Source organism: Hyperolius riggenbachi, chromosome 9 (assembly GCF_040937935.1).
Source record: "Hyperolius riggenbachi isolate aHypRig1 chromosome 9, aHypRig1.pri, whole genome shotgun sequence".
NCBI lineage: Eukaryota > Metazoa > Chordata > Amphibia > Anura > Hyperoliidae > Hyperolius > Hyperolius riggenbachi.
The window spans coordinates 87,284,041-87,299,775 of NC_090654.1; the positions used below are offsets into that span (position 1 = coordinate 87,284,041).

Here is a 15,735-nt window from a genome sequence, read left to right on the forward strand (position 1 = left end):
CCTGAGACACCCATCAATCACCTCCTGTCACCCCCCTAGCACTCCTATCCATCAGATCAGGCCCAATACAACCTGTCATCTAAAAGGCCACCCTGCTTATGACCGGTTCCACAAAATTCGCCCCCTCATAGACCACCTGTCATCAAAATTTGCAGATGCTTATACCCCTGAACAGTCATTTTGAGACATTTGGTTTCCAGACTACTCACGGTTTTGGGCCCGTAAAATGCCAGGGCGGTATAGGAACCCCACAAGTGACCCCATTTTAGAAAAAAAGACACCCCAAGGTATTCTGTTAGGTGTATGACGAGTTCATAGAAGATTTTATTTTTTGTCAAAAGTTAGCGGAAATTGATTTTTATTGTTTTTTTTTCACAAAGTGTCATTTTTCACTAACTTGTGACAAAAAATAAAATCTTCTATGAACTCGCCATACACCTAACGGAATACCTTGGGGTGTCTTCTTTCTAAAATGGGGTCACTTGTGGGGTTCCTATACTGCCCTGGCATTTTAGGGGCCCTAAACCGCGAGGAGTAGTCTAGAAAACAAATGTCTCAAAATGACCCGTGAATAGGACGTTGGGCCCCTTAGCGCACCTAGGCTGCAAAAAAGTGTCACACATGTGGTACCGCCGTACTCAGGAAAAGTAGTATAATGTGTTTTGGGGTGTATTTTTACACATACCCATGCTGGGTGGGAGAAATTTCTATGTAAATGGTCAATTGTGTGTAAAACAAATCAAACAATTGTCATTTACAGAGATATTTCTCCCACTTAGCATGGGTATGTGTAAAAATACACCCCAAAACACATTATACTACTTCTCCTGAGTACGGCGGTACCACATGTGTGGCACTTTTTTACACCCTAAGTACGCTAAGGGGCCCAAAGTCCAATGAGTACCTTTAGGATTTCACAGGTCATTTTGCGACATTTGGTTTCAAGACTACTCCTCACGGTTTAGGGCCCCTAAAATGCCAGGGCAGTATAGTAACCCCACAAATGACCCCATTCTAGAAAGAAGACACCCAAAGGTATTCCGTTAGGAGTATGGTGAGTTCATAGAAGATTTTATTTTTTGTCAAAAGTTAGCGGAAAATTGATTTTTATTGTTTTTTTCACAAAGTGTCATTTTCCACTAACTTGTGACAAAAAATAAATTCTTCTATGAACTCACCATACTCCTAACGGAATACCTTGGGGTGTCCTGTTTCTAAAATGGGGTCATTTGTGGGGTTCCTATACTGAACTGGCATTTTAGGGGCCCTAAACCGTGAGGAGTAGTCTGGAAATCAAATTTCGCAAAATGACCTGTGAAATCCTAAAGGTACTCATTGGACTTTGGGCCCTTTAGCGCAGTTAGGGTGCAAAAAAGTGCCACACATGTGGTATTGCCATACTCGGGAGAAGTAGTACAATGTGTTTTGGGGTGTATTTTTACACATACCCATGCTGGGTGGGAGAAATACCTCTGTAAATGACAATCTTTTGATTTTTTTACACACAATTGTCCATTTACAGAGTTATTTCTCCCACCCAGCATGGGTATGTGTAAAAATACACCCCAAAACACATTGTACTACTTCTCCCGAGTACGGCGATACCACATGTGTGGCACTTTTTTGCACCCTAACTGCGCTAAAGGGCCCAAAGTCCAATGAGTACCTTTAGGATTTCACAGGTCATTTTGCGGAATTTGATTTCCAGACTACTCCTCACGGTTTAGGGCCCCTAAAATGCCAGGGCAGTATAGGAACCCCACAAATGACCTTATTTTAGAAAGAAGACACCTCAAGGTATTCCGTTAGGAGTATGGTGAGTTCATAGAAGATTTTATTTTTTGTCACAAGTTAGTGGAAAATGACACTTTGTGAAAAAAACAAAAAAAATCAATTTTCCGCTAACTTTTGACAAAAAATAAAATCTTCTATGAACTCACCATACTCCTAACGGAATACCTTGGGGTGTCTTCTTTCTAAAATGGGGCCATTTGTGGGGTTCCTATACTGCCCTGGCATTTTAGGGGCCCTAAACCGTGAGGAGTAGTCTGGAAATCAAATTCCGCAAAATGACTTGTGAAATCCTAAAGGTACTCATTGGACTTTGGGCCCTTTAGCGCAGTTAGGGTGCAAAAAAGTGCCACACATGTGGTATCGCCGTACTCGGGAGAAGTAGTACAATGTGTTTTGGGGTGTATTTTTACACATACCCATGCTGGGTGGGAGAAATAACTCTGTAAATGGACAATTGTGTGTAAAAAAAATGAAAAAATTGTCATTTACAGAGATATTTCTCCCACCCAGCATGGGTATGTGTAAAAATACACCCCAAAACACATTCTACTACTTCTCTTGAGTACGGCAATACCACATGTGTGGCACTTTTTTGCAGCCTAACTGCGCTAAGGGGCCCAAAGTCCAATGAGCACCTTTAGGCTTTACAGGGGTGCTTACAAATAAGCACCCCCCAAAATGCGAGGACAGTAAACACACCCCACAAATGACCCCATTTTGGAAAGTAGACACTTCAAGGTATTCAGAAAGGGGCATGGTGAGTCCGTGGCAGATTTCATTTTTTTTTTGTCGCAAGTTAGAAGAAATGGATTCTTTTTTTTCTTCTTTTTTTTTTGTCACAAAGTGTCATTTTCCGCTTACTTGTGACAAAAAATAATATCTTCTATGAACTCACTATGCCTCTCAGTGAATACTTTGGGATGTCTTCTTTCCAAAATGGGGTCATTTGGGGGGTATTTATACTATCCTGGAATTCTAGCCCCTCATGAAACATGACAGGGGGTCAGAAAAGTCATAGATGCTTGAAAATGGCAAAATTCACTTTTTGCACCATAGTTTGTAAACGCTATAACTTTTACCCAAACCAATAAATATACACTGAATGGTTTTTTTTTAATCAAAAACATGTTTGTCCACATTTTTCGCGCTGCATGTATACAGAAATTTTACTTTATTTGAAAATTGTCAGCACAGAAAGTTAAAAAAATCATTTTTTTGCCAAAATTCATGTCTTTTTTGATGAATATAATAAAAAGTAAAAATCACAGGAGCAATCAAATAGCACCAAAAGAAAGCTTTATTAGTGACAAGAAAAGGAGCCAAAATTCATTTAGGTGGTAGGTTGTATGAGCGAGCAATAAACCGTGAAAGCTGCAGTGGTCTGAATGGAAAAAAAGTGGCCGGTCCTTAAGGGGTAGAAAGACTGTGGTCCTCAAGTGGTTAATGACTACTAATCACAATGAAATGATCTGTAACTTGTTTTTTTCATCACCAATTAGGCTTTTTGGGGTTGATATTTGTTTTCAGTAATTACTTTATTTTTTATGCATTTCAAAGGGAAAAGCAAGGAAAAAAATGAAAAAATACAGTATTTCTCCAATTTCATCCCCTATAATTTTAATATAAACACTGCTACTGTGCATAAAACCCACACATTTTATCTGCCTATTTATCCTGGTTATTAAAAGATTTGAATTATGTCCCTAGTACAAAGTATGGTGACAATACACTGTATATTATTTGGAAATAAAGGTGTATTTTTTCTATGTTGTGTTTTTTGTTTTACTGATTTCACGTGCACGCTCGCGGGAAAGCACGTGCACGTGTGCAGCGTTGCTGAACTTATAAAAACGTCCTGGAGCCATTAAGAGGCTCCAGCAGGACGTTTTAATACGCCTGCTTGTCCTTAAAGGGACTCCGAGCAGTGCAGAAACTATTGAAAGATGCATATCATTTTAAAGCTCTCTTTCTCCTCTTTCCAATGCTATATACACCGCTGCCCTACGCCTTTTAGTTTTCGCTATTTTCGCGATTGAAATTGCCGCGGCCGCAATTTCAATCGTGAAAATAGAGAAAACTAAAAGGCGTAGGGCGACGATTTAGGTGTCGCCAGAAAGAGGAGAAAGAGAGCTTTAAAATGATATCCATCTTTCCATAGTTACATTGTATTACACAGGGCGACTTTTTCTGCTAAATGGAGCTGCTGACACTGGGGAAAGTGTCGTCCTGTGTAATACATGTAACTATGGAAAGATGGATATCATTTTAAAGCTCTCTTTCTCCTCTTTCTGGCGACACCTAAATCGTCGCCTTACGCCTTTTAGTTTTCTTTATTTTCGCAATTGAAATCACGGCCGCGGCAATTTCAATCGCGAAAATAGCGAAAACTAAAAGGCATAGGGCGGCGGTTTATATATCATTGGAAAGAGGAGAAAGAGAGCTTTAAAATGATATGCATCTTTCCATAGTTTCTGCACTGCTCGGAGTCCCTTTAAGTGGTTACATTTTACACTTTTTCACAATAGTGGTCCTTTAAGGCAAACATTGATCTGCATGCTTGTTCAGGGTTTATGGCTACAAGTATTAGAGGCAGATGACCAGGCAATTTACATTGTTTAAAAGGAAATAAATATAGCAACCTCAATGTCCCTCTCAGAGCAGTTGTCCTTGAATGGTTGCTGAATCAACCTCCTACAGTTTATCTTTGGAACTGTAGGCATCATTTATCTCTAAGGCTGTTTTTAACCCATTAGCAGTTTAAAAGGAATTACAGTATCTCGCTTTTAACCTCAGCTGGCAGTACTCATTGTGCTGTAAATTGTTGGAATGCTTTAATGTCTCTCTGCTAGTAGAGGATATAGAAACTGAAAGCAGAAGTCCTCTTTTACTGTCTCACACTGCCCCCTAGTGACAAGTGGCCATAAGTACACATTACAGCAGTACTAATAAGTAGCAAGGAAATGTAATAAACAAGAAATAAAAAAATGTTCTAAAATTGGCCTGGAGCACTTGCAAGTCTCTAAATAAATTGGCTGCCTAAGGGTTGTTAATAGTTTGCTGTATTTCTTAGAAGCAGTTCCTGTTAAGCAGCTTCTGTGTCTCCTTACATGGCCCTGTTATTTTTGTTATGAGGTTTCAGTACACAAATAATCTAATGACACAGGTGATTTACATGTAGACAAATATAAATATAATTGTTAGAACTGCTACTCAAGCCACTGAGCAGATAGCTTACAATGATGTCCTCTGGAGGGTTAAACTCTTGTACCATCTGCAGAGAGGAGGAAGTCAATAAACCACATGAAGCGGAAGTCTGAAGGTTATGTTGAGTAAACCATGCAAAAAAAAATGCTGAATGAAATCCATTGTTACACCAGTTAAAGCATTTTCTGGATCCCCAAACGAAAAAGTGAATAAAGTACAACAGCAATGCAACAATTAATGTAACAACAACGACCGTAAAGACAAATTAGACAACACACTGAAATATCTGATAACATGATTAACAATGTTCTATCTGCTACAATATGAAGTTCTGACATATGAAGCACTTCTATGCTGTTGTTCTGCTGAGGGAAGAAGGTTATCAATGCTGATCATAGCTTTAAAATTTTATTTACCAGATTTATTGCTGTATGTAGCACATAGGTTGTGGCCTATAGGCAGAGATGGACTTAGGCATGTGCCATCTGTGCGCTTGCACAAGGCCACCGTTCTCGGGGGAGCCACCACATGTGCTTACCAAGGGACGATCTGGTCACTATGGCTGCACTCGTCACTTCCAGTGCCTCACGTCACTGTAGCTCAGCAGGTCACTGTGACACCGGGTCCTATGCCAGCACCTGCATGCGTCACTAGTAAAAGCACTGTCTGCAGCCTAGTCGCTGGGAGGTTCTGGGAGGATAAAGGATGTCACAGGCTGAGACAGTGGGGGCGGAAGCAAAACGCAGTGGTAAATTTCAGCAAGTTAGGCATTTGTGTGACAAGCACAAGGGGCTTAAAAGTTATTTTAAAGAGAATATGAAAATGATCTCCCTTGGAGATACCTCAAGAGAAAAAGTGAATTGCATATGGGCCATGGTGTGCAAGGTGCAAATACTGTAGAAAATGGGTGCAAATGATAAAGGGGTACTTGGATGAGAGCGGTTGCTGCACAAGGGGGAATTGCACATGGAAAAGAGAGAGAAGTAGAAGTAGGTGTTTAACATGGAATGGAGTGATTAACATGGAATGTTTAACATGGAATGGGAGGGGGAGCTACTGCATATGGGGTTTTGCATACAGAAGGTACCACTGCACTTGGAAAATGGGTTGCCACATATGGATAAAACAGCATTAGGCAGATTTTCCTGTGCAAGAAATACATAATAGGCTGTGTGGCCCCTCCACCACCCTAAATTAAAAGCTTAACCACCCTGGCGTTCTATTAAATGCGCCAGGGTGGCGGCGCAGCACTATTTTTTGTGTTTTTTTTTATATCATGTAGCTAGCCTAGCGCTAGCTACATGATTCCCCCCTCCCTGCGATGTCCCTCCCACCCTTCCGATCGCCGCCGCCACGTCTTCCCATAAAGAAATCTTGTTCTGAACGGGATTTCCCTTAGGGCTGATGACGTCATTGACGTAATTAACGTCGTGACGTCATCGGGAGTCTTGATCCACCCCTCAGCGCTGCCTGGCACTGATTGGCCAGGCTGCGCACTGGGTCTCGGGGGGGGAGGCCCTATAACGCGGCGGGTAGCGGCGCATCCGCGAGCGGCGGCGATTGATGTAAACACGCAGCAAGCAAAGTGCTTGCTGCATGTTTTAAAAGAAAATTGTCAATATCGGCCCAGCGGGTCCTGACCGCCAAGGAGGTTAATATGGCAGCCTGTCCACTTAAACATAATTGGACAGCATTTCTTATAAATAGTATATAATAGTATACTATAGTATATATAATAAAGTATCCATTAAACATAATTAGGTAGAAACCTTATCAAAATCATAAGCAGGCAGAGACCCTCCCCACAAATAAAATAGTTAGGCAGGACCCCCCTTCTCCCCGCAGTTGTAACATTAAAACTACTGACAGCTTAAATTAATAACATTGATTATCTTATTACAGTGGCACTCAATTCTTGAAAGTAATGATTGGTGGCATCAAATACCCTTTCATCGTGCCAAGGGAGGGGGGGGGATTTTGTGGTGAGGTGCAGAGTTTGTTGTCCAGCCATCTACTCTCCATGACCCTGATGAGTCACGAGTCTGTGACGAAACATGTTGAGCGGAGACTAGGTGAACCAGGAAGTAGCAAACCGCGTTTTATGAGAAGAGCTTGGACTGGTAGGTGAGAGACACCAGGCAGGACACGCGGCATCTAGCCTAGCTTAGAGGCCAAGGGGGAGTGCCCGTGGAAAAAACTCTGTGTGCCATAATTTCCCTTGGAGCATGTGCGTGCAATTTTAAAACATTAAAGCTTACTGGTTTTATACAGAATTAGGCTATGGTTAGCATTTGTGAGGTTTACTCGGTTTGTGACCACATGTGTATGAGGCTGGGAGCTTCAAGAACTGAAACACCCCAGCAATTTTGGGCTATTTTGGACCTATCTAACCGAGGTCACCCCGCATTGGGTGCATTCTTTGCAGGACAGGTGACCTGGTGGTGGAGTCATCTCCCAAGAATTGGATGAAAAATTGCACTGTGCTTTTTAGATTTTAAATGCAAAATTGATGTGCGCTTCACACATCAAAATCAAAATCTTTACATACTGATTGGCAGCAATATATCCTTATAGGAAGCATTTCTGATGCTGGAACTAGGATAAGTAACATGAAAATGTGTGTCCTGAAATATTTGCTACATTCTACTTTATATCGTTACGATGCCTTTGTAAGTAAAATGTAAATTGCAGTCTTGTAGATGTGGGGATAACATGACATTCTGCATGTGCTTCACCACAAACATGTACCACACAGCAGCGTGCCTCTGAGATCACGTGCAGAGCAAGTCTACTGTCCAAGATGATGATCTACATCACAGATCAGTTGTTTGAGACAATCACTGTCAATGCATCCTGTGAGTCTGGCTTTGGCGGTCACTGGTCACTTGTGCACGGTGAAGCTGTTCTGTCAGGTGTATTTAAGTAAGTGGGGATAATCTGTATGTAAGCCTATTGCGGGTGCAGATGGCTCACTTTGGGCTATCAGAACGTGACTCACAAACAGTATTTTCATGAGTTATGTTGCCTTACCTTTAACTGCTTTACGTATTTATATAATAACGTTTCATGACCCGGCAAGCAAAAATGCACTAAAGCTAAGTTCTGAGAAGTCACATGAAAGGGTAGTGCATTGTCTGCTTGCTGGGTGCTGAAAAATGATAGAGATACAGGTCCATATGCAATTCACTCTTTTGAGTTCTTTTGAGTTCTCCTAGGAGACCATTTCCATCTTCTCTTTAAAGCGGAAGGAAACCCAGCATTTCTACTTTGCGCTAATAGATTATTTACAGCATATTATATACAACCAGCAATTTTTCTTTTACTAGAACTGCATTCAAAGGGTTAACACAGGCCTTAGAAGCTTCCCTGCGGGGAAAGCTGGATGAATCCGAAGTGTAGATAATGTTATCTTGTGTTTAATTGTAGCAAGTGAAGAATGTAAACAAACCCTTCTCTGACAGTGCCCAGTCTCCTAAAGACAGTGAGACAATCAGAAAGCATCAGAAAGCATTTATGCTTAAAGAGAATCTGTATTGTTAAAATCGCACAAAAGTAAACATACCAGTGCGTTAGGGGACATCTCCTATTCCCCTCTGTCACAATTTCGCCGCTCCCCGCTGCATTAAAAGTGGTTAAAAACAGTTTTTAAAAGTTTGTTTATAAACAAACAAAATGGCCACCAAAATAGGAAGTAGGTTGATGTACAGTATGTCCACACATGGAAAATACATCCATACACAAGCAGGCTGCATACAGCCTTCCTTTTGAATCTCAAGAGATCATTTGTGTGTTTCTTTCCCCCTGCAGCTGTCATCCACTGAAGTGTCAGGCTGTTTCTTCCTTCAGAGTGCAGACAGCTCTGCCCGTATGTAATTCCTCAGTATGTGAAAGCCCAGCCAGCTCAAAGGACGATTTATCCAGCTTGTAAAAGATAAGAGCAGTGAGAGAAGCTGCCCTAATCTAAATAACACACAGGCAGTGTGCAGAGAGGGGCCTGGAGGGGGGAGATGCATCACAGAACCACAACACTGAAGAACTTGGCAGCCTTCCAGACACAGGGCGACAAGTCCGACAGGGGAGAGATAAGCTGATTTATTACAGAGATGGTAATAGTAGAAAGTGCTTCAGTAAGCCAGAGCACATTAGAATAGGTATAGGAACTTGTAGGCTGGTACAAAACAGGATTACATTTTTGTTACGGGGTCTCTTTAAGTTAGACGATGAATAAAGAAGTTATGAATAAAATGCAAAGTAAGCTCTCAGAGAAAAAAAAGTGTACTTTGGGAACGTAAAATTTCTAAATGAATAATAATACTTATGCACAAAATCAAATATGCTAAACGTATGGCATATAAAAAGTAGGAAAACTGAATTTACTGAATATTATGTCAGGGTTTTATACCGCTTTAAAATAATTTTTCAGCATTTTACAATTGAAAAAGTACCCAAAAGTTGGTTTAAAAAGTACTATCAAAGTTATTCTGAGTATTTTCTTGCTTGTTGGTGGCTTAAAAGGCATTTTATGAAAAGGGCCCATATGAAATTCACTTCATCTCCTGAGTTTTCTCCTAGGAAATACTTTTTCATCTTTTTCATAAGCCACCAGGGGCCATATGCAATTCACTTTTTCACCTGAGTTTTCTCCAGTAGATCCTTATTCATCTTCTATTTAGAATACATTTTCAACGTTTTGCAATTGAAAAAGTGCTAAAAAGTTGGTGAAAAGTACTATTAAAACTATTTTAAGTATTTTCATGCTTGCTGGTGAAGGCGTTTTATTGAAAAGCTTGAAATGATCACGTAGGCTACTTTCACACCAGGACGTTGCGTTTTAGGGGACGTTATGGTCGCATAACGTGCCCCTAATGCAACGCATGGTGGTGTTGAAGTTGGACGTCAGATTGAGCCACGTTATGCAGCTCTCAAAGCAGCCGCTGCAGGATAGTGATGGGAAGTCCGGATCTTTTTAAGGATTCGGATCATTCGAATCAGATCATTGAAAAGATCCGGATCTTTGAACCAAATCATTTGAATCATTTTACTAGGGAAGCAGACTGGGTGAAATGACTAGCAGGACAGGACTTTCCCTGCACTGTACATTCTGTATGTTCCTGTTTCTTCCAGACAGACATCCACTGTGAACCAAATATTTCATTGTGATGATCCGGATGATTCGACTCACAAAAAAGATCCAGATCAAATGAACGATTCGTTCATGATCCGGACAACACTATGAGTCCCACCATGAGTCACCACAGTGCAGTGAATATTAATTAGCCATGTGGGTAGTCACTGAGCATGTGCAAACAATCTAACGCAGCTCTATAGGGGTATGACGTACAACATGCTGCACTTTCAGCACATTGATTTTACAGTGCTGTGAGTTAGGCTGCGTTACTGGCTGCTGTAACGTGGGACTTTAACGTCCCACTGTGAAACCAGCCTTAGGAGAAACTTAGGAGAAAAAGTAAATTGAATAAGGGGCCAGCAAGCGAGCGCTGTGATTACAATGCAGGAGATTTGTAATTAGAATTTCAGCTATCAGTAACTTCGGTGCTGTCAGAAGACGGAGCTGAAGTTGCCTCTAAAACACTGTAATTCATCTTCCAGCAATAGCTGGAAGCCGAATTACATTATTCGCTAATATCCACGTAGACCTAGAGGAGGAATAGTATGTAACGCCGCTGGGAACTTGTGCAGAAGCAGTATAATCCATACCGCCTGTATCCTGCGCCCAAGTCTCCCGGCGACCAATTCATATGTATGCCCAGCAAGCAAGAAAACACTCAAAATAAATGTGATAGCATTTTTTCCAACTTTTGTCAGTACAGAAAAGCCATAGGAAAACTACACTACATAACCACAATTGCAAGACTGGACATTGCTACAGCAACAGGATTCCTATGCAAAAAAGTATCTCAACCAAGTCAGATGGACTGGAATGGTGTTAAAAGAGTTATACGCTACTTGAAGGACAGCATGCACTTCAAAATGAGACTACCATCGACCGGGAAAAATGGCCCAATTGAATAGGTAGATACAGATTGGGCTGGTGATTCCAGTGATCGAAAGTCTACCAATGGTTATTTGTTTCTATTCGATCAGCTGGACCAGCAGGAACCAGAAAAGTGTAACACTTTCTTCAACTCAAAGCCGAACATGTAGCAGCAGCACCAGTAAGTCAATTTGGCTAAGACAACTATTGGAAGACCTGGATCTAAGACAGACAGATGCTACACCAATGTTTGATGATAATCAAGGATGCATTGCATTTGCACAGATTGAGCGAGTCAATCTGAGAACCAAGCATATAGATGGAAAGCATAATTTATTGAGAGACCCACAAGAACAAGTTGAGATAAGAGCCGTCACTGTGGGGCATACACGGTAGCCAGTGTGAAAAGATAAAACCAATGAGTGTATTATTATTAAAGGTGACTGCTTTTGGTAAACCATGATAGCCAAACATAATTTAATAAGTAGGGAAAATTATAGAACCTTTAGGGCTTGATTCACAAAGCGGTGCTAACTGTTAGCAGGCCTGTGAAAACCCCCTTAGCACGTCTAAACAAGCTTTTCGCGCATAAAACTTTACGCGCGCAAAACTTAATGCGCATAAAACTTTACGCGCGTACTGCACAGAGCGCAGGGCGCTCCGTGCGAAGTGCCCATTAAAGCCTATGGGACTTAGCGCGCATAAAACTTTGCACGCGTAAAACTTTGCGCGCGCAAAGTTAGTGCGCGATCTGATTGAGAAATCCGGTGCTAACCTACTTAGCACCCTGGTTAGCGCGTCTAAAGACTTTAGACGTGCTAAGTAGGTTAGCACCGCTTTGTGAATCAAGCCCTTAGTGTGATGTGTTGAGTCACAGTGCAAAGGCTGAATTCTAACATTCAGCCTTTGCAGTCCATAGCTGCACTCAGCGCGCATGGAATCGTCGGTGATTACTTGTCTATTGCAGTAATTAGATTGCGGCACTATACGCTCTTTTAAGTCGACAATTGATATGTGTGTATACTGTATGCCTCTGAGGAAGCGGTCTTTGACCGTAAAACACGTGTCAGGCGGTGTCTCTCTATGTGATTTGGAATTCCGAAACTGTGTTTAAATGTTTGTCCGCTACCTTGAAGGATATTTGAACGGAGAATAAAAAGACAAGTTGTTCTTGAAAAACCCCATGTTTTGTGCGATTGGCTATTGAATAAATTCTAACATGGCTTGCTGCACTGCAATGCACCACCTATGTGACATTCACAGTGCAGCGGGTGCAGTCTAACAACATGCGGCACTGCATGCAGTGCATCACCGCAAAATGTGCACGTTAAAAATGACAATGAAGCATACTTTTCATTATATGCTTCACTGTATGCGATGCAATGCGGGAATAACATGCTTTCCCGTTGTGTTGTGGGGAACGCAATGAAACTCCCATTGTGAACCTAGCCTAAATAAAGTTTGAATCCAGCAGTCGTCTTTACATGCACATACTGTAATTTACAACATCGAAAGTATTTTTGTCACAGGAAGGGCTGTTCCTTGTTTCTGAAATTAAAAAGGGGTTATGATATGTGTCAGCAGTACTCTCTGCAGTTGATCGGTTAATGCACCAGGAGACAATGAATAGAGCACGTTTTCACTAGATTGACTGTGCGGGTACAATGCTGCATCACTGTAAAAGGAAGTAATGAAACTGCTCACCAAATAAGGCAAGCAATCACCCCAGTGGGCAGGTTCTTCCTGTCACTCTTCTACCACAAGCACGGCAGGAACAGATTTACCTTACTGGTGTAAGTGCTGCAGACTTGTTCTGAGTTTGTTTTCTGATTAGTTACCTACCTCTAGTATACAGCCAGAGATGCTTGCCTGTAAATTCAAGATCTTTAAAGTGTACTTGTAAGGAAAAAAGTGCCCTTATGTAGTAGGTCCCTTGGAATTGGGAAGCCTCTGGATCCTAAAGAGGCTTCTACCATACTCCTCAGTCCCTCCGTTTCAGCGCTTGAACCACAGAAAGTCCGATTGGTGCTGTCGACACAGTAATTCCCACCCACTCAGCTTTCTTTGGAAATAGCTGGACTGGATTGGGTCTGCACCACTGCGCAGGCAGGAGCCAACTACGAAGTAGCACAGACTTGGTCAGGCTCAGCTATTTCTGCTGGAGCAGGACGAAGCTAGCACACATGCGGAAGAAGCCTACACTTCAGGGATCCCATCCAGGATTAAAAGGATGGAGGAGGATGGGGGAAGCCTCTTTAGGATACAGACACTTCCCCCTCCTGACTTCAGTACCCCCTAGGGGAGTTTTTTGGTTTTACAGGTTAACTTTAAAGGGAACCTAAACTAAAAAAAAAATGAGTTTCACTAACCTGGGGCATCTACCAGCCCCCTGCAGCCATCCTGTGTCCTCGCACTATCAGCTAGTTTCGTTTTTTCCAACTCGGAGTCGGTGGGCTGCCATGCGTACCTTTGCATGCATTCCCGCTGATGCAGGAAGCTATCGCGGTTGTCAACACGTATCTTTTTACGCGTTGCACCTGACCGGAGGAGCCATGACTGACTGCGAGGACACGGGATGGCTGCAGGGGGCTGGTAGATGCCCCAGGTTAGTGAAACTAATTTTTTTTTTTTTAGTTTAGGTTCCCTTTAAAGGAAAACTTCATGAATTTTCACTTGATTTGACAGTGAATAAGAATTACCCTAAGGCCATTTCACACTGTGATCAAATCGCAAATCAAATGCAACAGAGCTGAAAACTTACACCGGGCAGTAGCATTGTGGGCGACCATGCAGTGAAGCATGCTGTACGACAGTATGCCTTACTCCTACTGTAAACGCAAGCACTACCCTGTTAATGCTTAACATGTTGTGCGTTACTGAGTTGTTTATTTTCCTGCCCGCCCATCCAGCTCTCTATACTGCATGCATGCAGCTTGGCTGGTCAGTGCAGAAGGAGCATAGAGAGCTGAATGGGCAGTCCCAAAATGTCTGCCCTTTCAGCCCTCTATGCTCCGGGGGGGTGGTGGTGCCAGCGCAGGTCCAGTATAGTTAGTAGTGAGAGCAGGCACACTAGCGGGCACAAAGAGGTGATGACTGGGCCAGCCAGAGAATGGGAGCAATTTTATACAGCAGGGAAAGGTGGCAGCGCTTCCCAAGACAGGCTGCATCTGAATGACTAACAGCATAGATGTGCAGAGTCTAATTATAGGCAAAGTACACAACTTGCATTCAAAACAGATGCAGTCAAATTTTTATGAGTTTAGGGATTAAGTGCATAGTTTAGCATCTGTTTTGAATACAAGGTGTGTATTTGCCTCTAGGGGGCTCTGCACGACTCTGTTGGTAGTCATTTCAGATGCAGCCTGGTTTAGGAGTGCTGCCAATTCTTCCCTGTTGTCTAAAAAAATGTGTAATTCATTTTATGGCCAGCTGCCCCCATGTTCACACTATGTTTGTTTGGTAATTAAAGGTTGGGGTCCCTTCCATGAAGGATGACCTCATCGCGGTAGAAGGGTTTAGTAGGGAACACTCTGCATGCAAACTGTTTTTGGAAGCTAACATCCTCTGTTATGTTAATTTTAGTGCATCCATTTTGAATGCAAGTTGTGTATCCTGCCTATGATTCGGTTCTACACATCTATGATGCTATTTATTCAGATGCAGCCTGACCTGGGAAGCACTGCCACCTCTCCCTGCTGTATAAAAAATGTAGGTTTACTTTATGGCTAGCTGCACCCATTTGCTATTTAAAGTTTGCATTCCATTTTTATTCTGAATTTAGGGATTTAGTGCATAGCTTAGTATCTGTTTTGAATACAAGATGTGTATTTGCCTCTAGGGGGCCCTGCATGCCTCTGTTGGTAGTCATTTCAGATGCAGCCTGGTTTTGGGAGGCTGCCTATTCCTCCCAGGGAATGGGAGCAGCTGAACCTACATTCCCACTGGGATTTGAGGGTTCACACATTTTCCTAAGGGCAGAATTTAGTGCACCAGAAGTTCTGGGCCAATAGGTTCCGGAGATGTAAATCTGTCCCAGGGTGTTCACCATAGTTTGTAGTTACATTGTTGGTCTTACACAAATTATTCTATAATCAAGCGGACTTTGGTAAAAACAACGGCATCACATTTGCTGTTTAACCTCCTTGCCGGTCTAAAAAATCCGGCAAGGAGACAGCGCCGCACTTTTTAATTTTTTTTTTTAAAATCATGTAGCGAGCCCAGGGCTCGCTACATGATAGCCGCTGAGCGGCAGCATCCCCCCACCCACTCCGATCGCCTTCGGCGATCAGAGTATGCAGGAAATCCCGTTGAGAACGGGATTTCCTGCAGGGCTTCCCCGGTCGCCATGGCGACCCGGCGGGATGACGTCACCGACATCATGGACGTCGTGACGTCAGAGGGAATCCCGATCTGCCCCTTAGCGCTGCCTGGCACTGATTGGCCAGGCTGCGCAGGGGTCTGGGGCGGGGGAAGGCGGCTCGGCGCGGCGGGTAGCGGCGAATCGGCAGCAAGCGGCGGCGATCGCGTACTACACGCAGCTAGCAAAGTGCTAGCTGCGTGTAGGAAAAACAAAATTATGCAAATCGGCCCAGCGGGGCCTGAGAAATCCTCCTGCGCAGGTTACCCCGAACTGAGTTCGGGATAACCGGCAAGGAGGTTAAGATGTGCAGTATGTGCAGCAATCCCATAGCATATAGCATGATATCAACCTGAATAAGACATGAAATACGACTGAACCTCAA

General features: G+C 42.7%; 1 protein-coding gene across 3 annotated transcripts in view; it reads right to left on the reverse strand.

Annotated features, from left to right (window-relative positions):
- Nucleotides 1-15,735, reverse strand: part of ARHGDIB (Rho GDP dissociation inhibitor beta) — a 40,568-nt gene that overhangs the window by 14,929 nt on the left and 9,904 nt on the right. Inside the window, exon 1 of one of the 3 annotated variants that reach the window (XM_068251598.1) lies at nucleotides 5,537-5,646. The exons of 1 other annotated variant lie outside the window; for it this stretch is intronic. The gene's annotated coding sequence lies outside the window, so the exon portion shown is untranslated. Of the gene's footprint in view, nucleotides 1-5,414; nucleotides 5,512-5,536; nucleotides 5,647-15,735 lie in introns of those variants that run through there. One more of the 3 variants, XM_068251599.1, reaches the window with a different exon arrangement.